Below are 14,806 nucleotides of genomic sequence, written 5' to 3'. Positions count from 1 at the left end.
TTAAAACAAGTCAATTCCATTATTCTTTTCATAACTACCTTTATCTATGTATGAGATGCAAAATATGATAATAAATCTTAGAAGAGGCTATTACAGCTAAGTTGGTATTGATCGCAAGGAATGAAATTGCTATATTACATGTTGTAAAACTTATTCATATCCCACAAAAATATTACATTAAAAGTATAATAAATTGCAACACTTTAATCACTTGGCAAATGATTTGACTCTTTCTTTTCAATTTATAGTATCATTTCAATAGCACCTGCTTCATAAAATGTGCATATTACTGATACTACTCTGATGGCTTTTATAGGAACGGTATTGGAATAATTTATGCAATTGCTCTTTTTAACTAATAATTCTTTTCTTCTACTTTCCCAGATAGCTTCACTTTTACTTTTTCAAAATCTTTTCTATTATCTTATATTATTTCTGCTTGTGCTCACTGTTGTCCCTTTTTGAGCTAATGAAGTAATTTTTCTCCAAGTAACTTAATCTTTCATTAGCTAAAAATAAGCTTTAATATTTATTTCTACTACTTGCCTTAACTATAAATCACAAAAATAAAAGTTTATAAAATATTATTGTCTCTGAAGTTACACTTTTGTTTCAGCTTTGTGATACTACATCGATTCCTTTTAATTAGGTTCTTATTGAATTTTCCACTGAAGAGTAACAAACAAACAAACCATAAGATGTGAATTATACATAAGCTGAAGCATTCTGCATTAGGCAAAGGGAGAAAGAGTTAATATTTATTCAATGTGAATTTTTCTCATAAAGATTATAGACAGAATCCTATCTTAAAAAAGAGATATGATTTATTCCACAATGTGCATTTAAAATCTTGATATCTCATCCCTATTCTGTGGCATAGAAGTGTGTGATGTACAGAGACCTGCATTCAGATTTCATCATGGCCTTCTGGAATAACTTCAGCAACATGAATATCATAAGCACCCTGGAGAGCAGTTGAAATGAGATTATGCCAAAATCCATAGACCAAATAGCAGGCCCCAAAAGAAATCAAATCTTAGTACAAGATACTGACTGCACATAGATTTCTTAGAAAAGCAATAGAGAGTAAATTATTTGGGGGGTGAATATTCTTTCAATTGTATGCAAAGTTAATACGATTATTAATGAAATAAATATTTTTAAAATTATTAACAGACATAATTTTAAATAATGTGAGCTCACATAGACTAAAATATCTGAATACCCTTTTGTTCTTACCTTTTCAACAGTTTTTTCTTGGGAATGAGGTACAGGACAGAGAGAAAGGGGAGAATGTGGTCAAGTAACCACATTTTCACTATAAGTCTCCTTATCTCAAAACACCTGCTCCTTAGAAATTATCTGAACAGCTGAAGTGCATCCAATGTACAAAAACACAATTATAAGCATGCCATATTCAGATCCCAGAAAGTTTAAAAAGAAGGAATTAAGTTCTCTCCTACCAGTGAGGCTTGATTTACTCTGACCCCAGAACAGCCAAGAAACATTCAGTAATACAAATTTTTTAATAAGCCAATAGTCGTGCTTCTGGCCAGTACAGTATTAATTTTTGCAGTAGCCAGAAGGGAGGCATGTCTAGGACATGGAGGTTATTCTGTACCACCTCACATCATTGCCAGGGGCAGGGCAAGGGGATCTCTTCCAGGTGGTGTGGCCATGGCTCATGTATTGTGGGTTCCTGTGTGGTGAATTTTTTTTTTTTTTTTTTGTGTGAGTCGTTCACTTTCTTGTACACCCTTTTATTGATATTGTTCCTGTTGCTGTTACTCTTTGTTTCTTATCTCATTGCTGTTTCCAGTAAATTGTTCTTATTTCAACCCATGATCTTTACTTTATGTACCTTCAATTCTCCTCTCCATCCCACCTCACAGGGATGGGTTGGGGAGGGAAGAGGTAGCAACCAGAGCATGGTTTGCAGCTTTTCAGTGGGAGCACTGAATTAAGGAACACCATTCCTAAACCATGACACCAAAGCAGGACCTAAAGAGAGAAACTCTTCCATCTTAGGCTGCTAAGAAAGAAGGATTGGTACTGTAAACATGGATTTTCAAACAAATTGAAACCAAAAACTATTCTCATTGTATGAAAGATAGCTATTTCTTGAAAATGAGGACACATGATTGCACTCCTTACCAAGGAATTACCCCTATAATGATCAGTTGCTATTATTTGTAGTGATGAAATTATACAAAGAGAAGAGAAAGATATTTTAGCCTACCTGATGCTTTTTGCTGACACCATCTAATTATATTTTTCACTGTAACTATATGACTACCTCAGATGTGGTAATGCTCTTTGCCTTGACACACAGTCAGCTCTGTCACTGCATTTAATAACATAAAAGGAAAAAAGAAAACATACCAAGTAATTAATTCACAAAAAATAGGCAGCCAAAACTTGAGTAATTGAATATTTTAATTAATCACAGGAAAATTGCAGAATACATCTCTTAAGCTTAGTCTAGTTGTGCAGGAGACATGAAGGAGATCTTGAGGCTTACTAAAGGTTGAAGTTTTTACTATTTGGTAATTTAAAATAATAATACTCCAAGAGATTAATTTAGCATAAGGAAGGCATGTCTAGAGAAAAAAACTCGATAACTATAGTAATATCTTACACATATAAGTCCATCTAGTACTAAAACCAGGAAAAAGTTCTCATTTTAAACATTGTGAAATAAACAGTTCCAGTGCAGTACTAGCTCTGTTCATGTGTTTGAGAATGTTTGCATGGATAAAGGGACATCAAAAGGAGGCAGATGAGTGTAAACTATACTACACTACACTGCAGTGCTATGTTGGATGGCAGTGTTAAAGACACATTTTACTGAAAGCTCTGTAGTTAAATAATGCAGATGCTTCTCTCAAGATGAATACATACATATTACAGTGTTATCTATAAATAGCAGATAAAATTAAATCAGATGATAGGGAAAATATTGTTCTAAAATTTACTGATGACTAATAACTTGGCTTTACATGGGAAAAAAATTGTGAAAAAAATGTCCTAAAGCCTCAGCCATTTTGTTACTTTGAAACAGAACTGAGACAGAAAAAGATGGCAGGAATAGACCATAAGTAGTCTTTCAAAAGAGCAATAGTCAAAATTTAATAAAAATTTCTAAGAACTTTAAGTCCCTGAACTGCGATTCTTTAAAAGAGACTGTCAAGAACAAAGCAGCTTCATTGCAGTCTGAAGATTCTGCCTCAAGAATAAAAGTTTACTAGCAGCTAATGAAAGATATTGCTAACAAAAATAATATATGAAGCTGGTGGTAGAAAACCAGCAAGTAAATGAATATCAGAAAATGGAAGAAGACTTGTACAGAAACAAGGAACTATTCCAAGCAGGGAGAACCAGTGTGGAAAAAAAACCCCAAAAAGCAAAGCTGAAAAAGACAATATTCTAAAAGTAGAAAAGATGACAAAGTGAGAGTTCAGAACAAGCAAGAGCTCTGAACGAGCTGTTCCTATCCTGAGTTATGATAGAATGGAAAATGAACCAGATTCTAGTTTTAAAACACTTTAAAGTGTTCTGATACAAGTGAATTTATCTGGATTTATGCTGGATGTGAATAAGCTCAACAACTGATCAATCAAAAAATAAATACTGGTTTGCTTTTTCTTTTTGTTTTGTTTTTGTTTTTATTTGGAGTTTGTTTATTTGGGTTTTTTTGTTTTGTTCATTTGTTTTGGGGGTTTTGTTTGTTTGCTTGCTTGTGAGTTTTTGTTTGTTTTGGTTTTGGGGTTGTTTTGTTTTGGTTTTATTGGTGTTAGAAACGTTAGCATCCTGGGCAAGAGAGAAAGTTTGTGTAGTAACAAGGCCACAATTTAATACATTTGGGAAGTTATCTAGAAAATATATCCCGATCTTAGTTAAGCTTCTTTCCCTAATATATAGTTATATCACTCCAAATACTTTTAAATCTGTGTTGAAGGATGATGTAACACTGGTTCTTTTGTACTAGACTATCTGTATGCGCTAATAACCAGGTAAAAAAATAGCGCTATCCACATGGTCTAGTTCTTCTCTCAGCTTCTTTCACTAACATAATACTACTAACATTAGCAAATTTAATGTGTTTTTGATTAACTGACATGCAATGAGAACATAATGGAGAATATAATTCCTTAAGACAAATTCTCAAGAAGATAGCCTATATTTCCTCATGTGACAAAATTTGGAAATAGAACTATGAGTCCAACATGTGAGTCTTCTGAGCATCTTGCCTAGAACAAGATAATCTGGATGGTAACAGACTCTAGAAAATGCAGAAATATGCATTTCAGTTCAGATATTTTAAAGACACACAATGCAAAGAATGGGTTTCAATAATCATTATTTTTCAGAATTGTTTAGACCCTCTCTGATTCTACAGGAGCTGTCAAGCAAAGAGAAATATTAAGGCTATGCCAGTTTTGACATTTTTAGAGGTGAACAGGTAGACCTTTACACTACAGATCATTCCAACTCAGATTCTCATCTCTGCTGCTGCAGATTACAGTGTCAGTTCTGACCACAGTTTTGATGATGGGTGAGGGACAACAACTGATGATGAGGGGCTATAGCTGGGATGGAAATTCAGCTGTGTCCTGTAACACCAGCATGTGATTAAGCAACTCAAATTTCTTTGACTTATGTACTATGAATAAGAGGTTTGTGAATTATGTGCTAGATGGGAGACTGATGTTTTAAATTCCTTTTTCCCCAGACAAGTATCAAACCTAAATACTGTTTCAAATATTAGGAAAACTAACACAGTCAATACAATAGTTCTCAAAATTGTGTCCTTTTCTTTATGCTAAATTACATTGTAAAGTATTTTCCTGCTCTGTTACGTTTTTCTGTCTATTGATTCAGAACAGAGCATAATAGAAGCTTTGGGCCTGACTCTGCCTCAATATAAATCAGCAGAGTCCCATTGTCTACATTACCACTATGCTGATTTATGGGGCTGATGATTAGATTCTTCCTCCTAGAATAATAGAGAACTAGCAGAGTGTTGTAGATTGTTACAGGGAGACTTTGAAGCAGACGGACCCATCGCTTTGAATTTACTTTGAGCCACAGTTTTCTTCTGTCTCTAATAACACATAATTCTCTAAAGGAGTTTGCTATGTGTGTTTCAGCAACATACTGGAAGCACTCTACTTGGAAATTATCCTCGTAAAGACCTGATATTCCTGATAAGACAATGCAAAGAAAATGAGGAGAAATACAACAAAAGAGGTAAGAATTTAGCTAGATTTTGTTCTGACGCATTAACAATTCTCTATGAAATAGACCTAGAAAGATTTTTTTTTTACTAATTTATTATGACTTGTAATGGGTAAATTAGATTGATAAATAGAAAAAAAAATAGGGTGATTGTTTTGGAAATTTATTTTGTGGGGGTTTTTTGTTTGTTTGGGGGAGTTTGTTAGTTTGTTTGTTTTTGTTGTTGTTGTTTATGAGATCTGTTTTCTAGATGGTAGTTTCTTTTTATAGAATTTTTTTCCCAGTGTGCTTTTCTGGTGATTCATTATTTCAATTGGAAAGCAACCAAAACACATAACTTCAGTATGGTTGTTTTGTGCCTGGCTAATGTAGCTTGCTCTTTCCCAGTGGTTGCTGTAATACACTCAAGATTTAGTCCTTTCATTTACTTTGTTCCTATTGATAAGGAGAGTTTATAGTATCATAGTTACTATTTGAATTCTATTTCTAGAATATTCACTTGTAGATAAATAAAAATTGCTTAACCAAAGCTTTAAACTGAGCTCAGCTATGGATTCCAGCTATATTCATTGCTGAATACAAAATGAACACTATAGTGTTATGCTCTCTTCCACTCTACATACCTAAAATTTTAAGTGTTTTATGTAATTGAAAGTCACTGAATTACTTATCAGTCACTATCACATGATCCTGTCTCAAACATTGGTCTCTAGAAATATCCAGATCTTTTTCAGAAAAAAAAATCGCCTTCCATCATAAGAACAGCTTTTTCATCTTAGCATGCTTTGTTTCTTAGTCGAGAGGTGAGTGAAAATTAATATTACCCATTGGAGTAGCTAGGAATTGACAGTAACTGATGCAGTATTTCTAGGAATGTGATATGTTTTCAATCTACTGTTTGGTGCAAAAAACTGAGAGCAAGATACTGTGGAGATGGGAAGGGATGGGGAAAGGGGACAGGTAAAACCCAAATACAATAAAAAAATTAAAACCGAGTACCTTCACTATTGGGAAGACATCATAGACTTGGTGTCTAGAACTGATATCTTTTCAAATCAAGGTCCAAGTCAAGAGTTTAGTCTACATGGAACTGAAATGGTGGGAAGATCTGCTTAGTGTCTAGGTTGTGGCGCTAAGCTCAAGACCCATTCTCAGTTCAAATTATACTGGATAAACTTACAGATTTTACTTTGGGATTCGGGGATGTTTTATCACTTTTGCCTACATTTCATATTACTGTACATTGACTGTGCAGAGACCAGACAGTTTTCTAAAAATGAAGGAATGTGGAGCTTCCCTAATGTTTCTGATGTTAGAGTCATACTTGTCTATTATATGCACAATTATAAATAGCAACAACCCCATAGAAAGAAAAAAAAACCAACATTTTTTACAGTGCTCGTTGATTATTCTTTCAAATTTCAGCTGAGAAAAAATCATCTAATGGGGAAAAAAAAAGATTGATGAGCCTTAAAACTGAATTAAGCAGAAACCATTTGTTCCTTAATCATAGCTGTTTGTTTTGTATAAAATGTCATATCTCCAGCAAGACACTAGGGAATTTTTTTATGGAAGCAAAACAAAATACATTCTTGTTTAATGTTTTCTGGCTATAACCCAGTTTGTGGTGGCATATATTATCTAGATATGTCACTCTGCCATATTGAAAAAGAAAAATCAAGTCAGTTAATCACACTGGATTTGAACTCTAAGATATGAAGTCTAGGCTATTTCCTTACAGCACAGCACTCAAATGTGCTTAGGTGAGACATTTGATTCACTGCTGGATAGAAATGGGTTTGTGTGACTTTTAGGTTTCTTTACTGCTCTCCAAAACATACAAGAGAATTCTTCTATACAAGATGATTTACTGTGTAATCCAGGTCTACATTTTGCTGAGTACAGCACCTGTGAATACTTCCATCTCCTGTTGATAGTGGAGAGGTTACACTTTGTACTGATGAAAAAGTTGGGGTGCACCACTGGTCTGTTCCTCACCAGGGACATTCTCAGATCTGCTTATGCTGCAAAAAAGAGAGTGACTGTGTGGAAATAACTCAGCAAGTAACCACGGGAGCTTGCAAGTCCATGCAGTAGTGAAGAGAGTAGTGTTATGGTTTCTACATCAGTGCCTCTGCCTGGATCTCTGCTCCAATATAGGTTCCCTGCTGAGGTATAAAGCTGTGCTGAAATAGCCATAGTGCTTCTGGTTCTGGAGCAGGCACAGCCTCAGCTTTCTTTAAAATTTCTGCACTGGTCTCTGTTGCTTGATGTAAAAGTGTTGAGGAATATATCTCAGTGTGCAGGTGTACTGTGGGTTGCAGAATGAGCTCTGGGTGGTGGGAGCCCCAGGCAAGAGGCCATAAACTGCCAACCTTTTGGAAAAAGGGCACAGGGACTTACGGACCAGCCAGGGCACTGGACACTCAGACATACGGCAGGATGTGATGGCCCCAGACTTTCCTGCACTTAGACTGTGACAGTATAAAAGCCCTGTGGCACACACAGTCCTGACTATTTTCCCATGGATGCCACACTGCAGACCTCCCCAGCCTGTCCTCTGCTCCTAAAACCTTGCTGCCTATGTTCAATACACACTCTGAATTCTACCTGATGTCCTTGAGACAGGATTATTTTCAAATTGAGGATTTTGGTCAAAAGTAATTTGCACTAATTTCTTATAATCTTGGCTTTGTTTGTTTGAGGTTTTCCATTTTGCCATGCAGTTTTTTTGCTTTCATTAGGCTGGATCATTAGTTATAAAATGGAATTTTGTAGCCTGGTCTAAGTAAATACAGAGTCCATATGACAGTTAAAAGAAGACAAAAGCTTTCTGATTTGTAGGATTGTATTGCTTCACCTTTTCCCCCCAGTCTATCACTCTTCTCTCAACAGATTTTCAGGTTTCTTGCCTTCAAAAGGGAATAGATTCTTTGAATCTTGACACAAAGACAGCAGTTTTTCTCTCTTGTACCTTATACCAGTTTCTAGCCAGCTCAGGAACTCTAGCTTACACTAGCATTTATTCTGAAGGTACAGCATTATACTGCAGTGTGTTTGGACCACATGTGCAAAATTATCTTACTTGGATCAGTGCTACTTGTACTGCATTCAAAGAACTCCTACTAGCAACTCAGTGGATTTAAAATACTGCATTTAGTTCAGCTTCTGTGTTTAAACTGTTTTCTGTTAGTGCATCTTTTCCCCCAAAATCACCCAAGACATGCACACTTTCACAAGAAGAATCTAGAGCTCAGTGTTTCAGCCTCATGCTAATATAACTCACTTTTCCATATTTGTATGTAAGTTGTATCCATGTGTCCATATGTAACTTCTGTATTTTTTATCTGTGTGGAATGGGAATTAAACTGCAAACAACATTCTATTTGCAGTGTTGAATTTTATATATGCTGAAGTATTAAATTATCTTTGTGTTTTTCAGAGGTTAATATTTCTTAGAGTGTTTGAACCTATAATAAGACATCCACAGTAAGAAATGAGTAAGCAAGTGATGAACCTAATGTGTTTATTTTCTATTTTAGCCTTTTCAGTAACAGCTAGTTGATTAAAAAATCCACTAATAGAATTTAAATATAAATGTGGTAAAAGTAATTCCTATCTCTAATATTCCTATGTACATACCAATCGCTAATCCTTAAATAGTTTCAGCTTAATCAGATTGCTTTTAGATTGATTTGGGATTATTCATTTCACCCCAAGCTTGTTCTTTGGTTTTTATTCTAAATCATGTTACTGAAACCAAGTGATTGAACCCAAACTTTTGACATAATTTGATTTAAATGTTGTTGAACTGTAAATAAATCCAATACTCTTTCACTGCTAACTAAACTGAAAGCTGCTTTCAAAATTGAAAAAACAGAAGGCAGTTATTTAAAATAAATTATTTCAAAATAGACTTGAATCTCCATTCACACAATTAACTTGTGAACTGTAAGTGTGAAAAAGATTGCAATAGTAATCCCTAGAAACTGAACTGATAGTGTTTTCAGATATTTACTTTGGCTGATACTTCTGCTAGGAGGACTTTTAATTCTCAGTTCTTCTTGCTTATGACCGCCAGACTTGAGATATTTGGGTTGTAATTTTCCGCAGTGGGTGTCTGCCATGTGATATTTTTGTTAAATTTCCTCTAATTACTCCTATAGTTCTGAGAATGGAATCAGGAAAAGAATGTATTACTTAGGTCATGGTAAGAACAACATATGCAAGTTTTCACTAAAAAATTCGCTTTGACGGAGGAACTAAAACTTTCCAGGGTATTAGGGTTCTGAACTTTATTGCTCCTGTCCAAACATTAAATCCTAAATAAATGTTATATGCTTGTTAAATGTTTGTCAGATGAAAAAAATAATCCATCTCCTCTGAGAATTGTCCAATCTTGCATGACTCCAACACAGAATTGTTCTGATATATCCATAAAGTAACTGGGTATGAACGGTTCAAGACAGAAAGATCAGGGCAGAACTTCCTAGGTAAATTTCTGTTTAGATTTGCTCAAGACAATATACAAAGAGAGAGAAGAATCGAGAAAGACATCTGGCTTTTCTAAGAGAGGCCATGCTAGGCTTGGATAGCTTGAGAGAAAACCAGTTTGACTTGGGCAGGCAAGGCACAGGGAAGATGAAATTAATAACTAGACTGGCACCGAAGTTCAGTCAGATAAGAACTGGGATCAGCATAGGGGTATCAGAAGCAAAGAAAAAAATGGGGAATCTGAATAGCAGTAATTGGTGGGATAAGTTAGATTTTAAAAAAGGCCAGGAAGAGAAGCTGGCAGTCATGTACCAGGTGGTGCCTGGCACTATTCTGTGGCAACTAAGCGCCCAAGTTTTATTCCAGAGGTGTAACTCCAAAAATACCACCAGCACAGATAGAAACAAAAGTCCTGACACGGGTTAGTAGCTAGAAGTCCACATCAATGACATTTCTGCAGTCCAAAAATTGAAGTAGTAGCTGGAATTAGAGTCCTAATCAAAAGCTGGGAATTACTTTATAGCTAGATTTTTAATCTGTTGTAATTAATTTTGTGGAGCTGTCACAAAACATCTTCACAGACTTCAGCTTCTTTAGACCTTAATTAATATTTCTTATGCTACAGTTAATTTTTCAAAGCTATCCACAGTGCCCAACATAAGTAATTTTGGGTATAAGTAATTTCTGAATTTTTTACTGGTTTTGTCACATTTGGTCAAACTTTCTGTTACAGGATCTGAATGGACCTTTTCCTTTTTTCAAAGATGGAGGTAGCCTCACTTTAATGGATTTCTTTGAATGCGTTCAGATAAATTGATAAAATAGCTCATGAATTAGAGACAGACCAGGAACAGCATCAGTCACTCAGTTGAATGATCACCAGGTCAGATAAGGTAAGGTAAGGTGAGGTGTGGATACTTTGTGATGTCATTGTTAAGGAGATAATAACATTTCCTGGAGACATAAGCAAGACCCCAAGACTGTGGTTTGAGCAAACATAGCAAATCAAATTTTAAGGCATCTAGAATCTTTTCTGTGGCCGTCTGGGTGATTCTTTGCTGGCTGGGTTCACCTTGACATATCTTAGGGCTGTATAAAAGTTCACCTCTGCACTGTGTTCATTGACTAAATTGACAAAAATGAGACCATTGTGTTCACTTCTGCTTCAGACCAGGTTTGTTCAGCTCTTGTAGTTGACAGATCTGTCACTAGTAATTATGCACCCTTGGATCAATGCAGAATCTGCTAATATTATGGTTTGTCCTTTGCTGTTTGTCTTTTCAACCAGACAAAGCAAGATTGGGTCAACTTTGATCAGAGAGTGACCCCACAATTAGGAGAAGCTGCATAAGCACAGAGAAAAGCAGAAAATTTAAATAGGAACTTAGTTACTATTTTGCAGAGACCAGTATATTTGGTGATTTGTTTTAGATATGTGTGAGAAGTCTGTGCAGGGGCTATAGCTGTACCAGCCCCTATTAAATTGGGTGAAATGTCTGTAAAAGCAGTTTGTAGTGGTCTTGGAAAGGGAGGTGTAGTCAAAGGTGTATAATAAATCACTCCTGGTAACCTATGCCATCATAACATGAAGGCAGTGTATTTTTATGCACATAAAATGCGATGCAGTGCTGAATCCCAATGAGGTTGAAGGAAGATGAGGTGCATGAAAGATACATTGGAGTGAAATCTAACATAGCCTTGGGACACTTATGTGAACTGAGTCTGTAATATTTCTTATTCTTTTGAAGGATCTTTCAGTCACTGTAACCTGGCAGGAAGCCCACTGAATTCCCACCTTTCTCAGAGTTATGTTGATGGGGAGATAATAGATACGCATACACTGTGGGCTGGGAAGAGAGACCTGAATTCAATGGTGGATTACATTTATGATAGTTAAATGTTGTTTATTATTTATGTGTAAACTCTGTTCACTGTACAATGGAATTAACAATTTCAAAAAACATGAAAAGCTATATTTATTAGAAGTTTTTTGAACCACTTCAGTTCAAGTGGATCACTGTTTAGATAAATCTATAAAATTCAGATTTCTTTCCAGGTGTTCAAATGAAACTCATAACACTGGGAGGGGAGAAATATCTTTCTAGCCTTTGAAAACATCAAAGACATTACTTTCTCCCTGATCTTTGAATATTATAGCCCCAGTGAGAACTGAAAATGAAAAAAATGTCAGCAAACACTGGGACTAGCATTGGAGATTCTAGATTTGGGCCATGAAACAGAATGACAGCAACAGATGGTTATTGATAAATTTGAAACCCTCCATGTAAGAGAATCAAGATCATAGGACTCTTAACAGACCTCAAAGGAAATAAAACCAGCCAGGAAAAAGGAATGACAACGTTTCATTTTGTTCCCTTAGAAGTCCATGGATTTAAAACACACTAAGTGATTTATAACAGCTAAAGGCCACTGTAGCAAGAAGCTTACTGCTGAATCCTGATTGCTGGATTTACTTTTTCTTTTCCATAAAACAGAATTTATTGCTTCCTTCATGCCACATAAGAAGAGACCTAAAACAACTTCCTGTCATATTAGACTTGAATGGTGATTACATGGAAATTTATGCAATCCCTTATTATTTTGAATTCAAAAACCTCTATAATTTTTCTTAAAAGCCCTAGAAATAGAGTGTCCTGTCTTTTTATGCTGTCACCTGAACTATTCTGAAAATAGATAGGTATTTTTTGATTAAATGCAGAGGAATTATGTGCAGCAAACAAATCTATTCATAAACACAGGAATTTCTACTGTTCATTAATTGTAAGCAAATGATTACTTCTTCCTCAAATATTTTCATTTCTTAGAATTATTCAACAGCTCTTTTATGTGAATATATTTCAACCTATACCTTACTGAGAAAGTGCTAAGAGTATTCTGAATTTACAATTTAAACCCCAAGCTGTTTAGATTAGATACATATATCAGTCTTAAAATTCTCTTTAATAATTTTATGAGAGTAGACTTCAAAATCAAGTTTCTGTGTAACTTTAAAAAAAAACTCTCACTTTAGGTATGGTATAACAAAGAACATTGAAGAAAAGGAAGTCTTTTCTATTGTGTTTTGTATACACTAATGGCAGAATAAATTCCAAAAAATGGCTCCTGTTAGTGAATGAGGGTCCATGATACACTACCAAAATACACTGTTATCTGGAAGAGAATAAGAGTAAAATATATTTATAAATTACTAATTTTCCTGCTAGATGTAGTTTGTTTGACTGTGAATAAGAGATAAAAGCTGAAATTATATGCAGAAGTTGCCAATTAACTGTGGATGTTTAATTTTTTTCTGAGGAAAAAGAAAACCAATTTTGCTTACTTAACAACCTTGGATAATTAACCTCCAAATGTCAAAATGTCAGCTTTGTACAACAATGTGTACAGAAGCAATCTTTCTAGTTCTTAAGATATGGATTCACTTTGCATTTGGTTATCCAGTGTTAGTTCAGATACAAAGCCATTATTAGTGCAAAGAAAATGCACAATTAATAGTTTTTCAAAATGAAAGTCTGTGAAAATAAGCATTTATTATTTTCATTTGGGAAAAGGAAAGACACTGAAATAATTTCCATGTGCCACTAATGGCTGAATGTCTTGACTTATTCACCGACCTTTTCTGTTTCCAGAAATAGCTGCATACTAGCTCCAAAAATGGCTTGTGTGCCTTGGAACATAGTGGAACAGCCTCTAATTCTTCTCTCCCTGGTTTCAGAATACAGTTTAGAATTCATCAGATAAGTTGTCCAAATGTTGCTGAAACCTGGTCCGGTGAGTGTCCGGAGCTGGCTGTCCCTGAGCACCTCCTGGGCTGGTGTCCTGACGAGTCCTGGGCTGATCTCAGCTTACTAAGCTCCCTGCTGGTGATGATCCAGAAGCTGCTGGAGTATTGTCAGAACAGAGAAATGGAGGGAAAGATGGGGAAAGGGAGAAAGCTATCCCTTCTACCTCTTCCTCCTGCTACCCCTCAGGCCTTCATGCAGTGCGATCTTCTGATGTATGCCAAACAGCTTCGAGGCAGCTTCTAAACTGTCTAGATTTGTTTGTTCTTGGCTCTGATGACATTAATATGGTCCCCTTGGGGTCCATTTTGTTTTTTTCAGTCCAGATTGGGACATACTCCTGCCCTGAGCTTTGTTGTCACTTCCTGGGGTGCATCCCTGCCTCCTGTAGGGACCATCACCTGCAGCACACTCTGCTCAGGCTCTGGGAGATGGTATCCTGTGTGTGAGGACACCCTCCATGCCTGGACCACCATGGATCCCAACAGAGCCTCCCCTGTGGAGCTGCCCTGCTTGCTCTTTGCCCTGATTCAAACTGCCAAAAAAGTGACTAATTCTGTCCTGCAGAGTTTGGGCTCCTGTGGCCCCTGAAGGATTCAAAGTCCTGACTCAGAATTTTAAATATCAATGAGTGAAGATAGAGCTGAAACCCCAGCTCTTGCTTAGGCTTACCACACGAGACACGAACTCACCTGATGCTGAGGACCTAAACAGGCCAGAATGTCCCCCAGCAAGAACTGCTTTGTGTTGGTTCAGGGGGTTGGGTGACAATGACAAGGGTATACCTGAATCTTTGGGGATCTCCCAGATCCAGCTGACTGATTGAACCACCTCCTTCTATTAATGAAGCTCCAGCAACTCCAACCCATGGAAATGGTGGCTGCAGCTGCACTCTGTGAAAAGCCTCAGCATCCCCCAAGGCCCAGCAGCAACATGTGTCCTCAAGGGGGCATATAATGAAGAATGCAGTATTTCTAGAATAAAACTGGAGTTCAGTGATGAGTTCAATTCTTTGCCCCAACAGGAATGGACATGCAAGACTGTAGTTAGTCACCTGAATTTTAAGATCAAAAAGTAAAGCATATGTATAACTTAAAAAACAGATTATGAGGGGTTTTCATGGTTATAAATTTGGATTATCTCCATCTCTCTGATTCTATATAGCCCTTGGCACATCTCCAAAACATGATCAGTCAGGGTCTTAATGAACAAAGTGCATTGTAGTGAAAAAAATCTGGTATTAAACCATCACTTGGCATAGCATATCTAGGTAC

Source organism: Molothrus aeneus, chromosome 1 (assembly GCF_037042795.1).
Source record: "Molothrus aeneus isolate 106 chromosome 1, BPBGC_Maene_1.0, whole genome shotgun sequence".
Taxonomy (NCBI): domain Eukaryota; kingdom Metazoa; phylum Chordata; class Aves; order Passeriformes; family Icteridae; genus Molothrus; species Molothrus aeneus.
The sequence above is the reverse complement of the archived record's forward strand: the minus strand, read 5'-3'. Positions refer to the sequence as shown.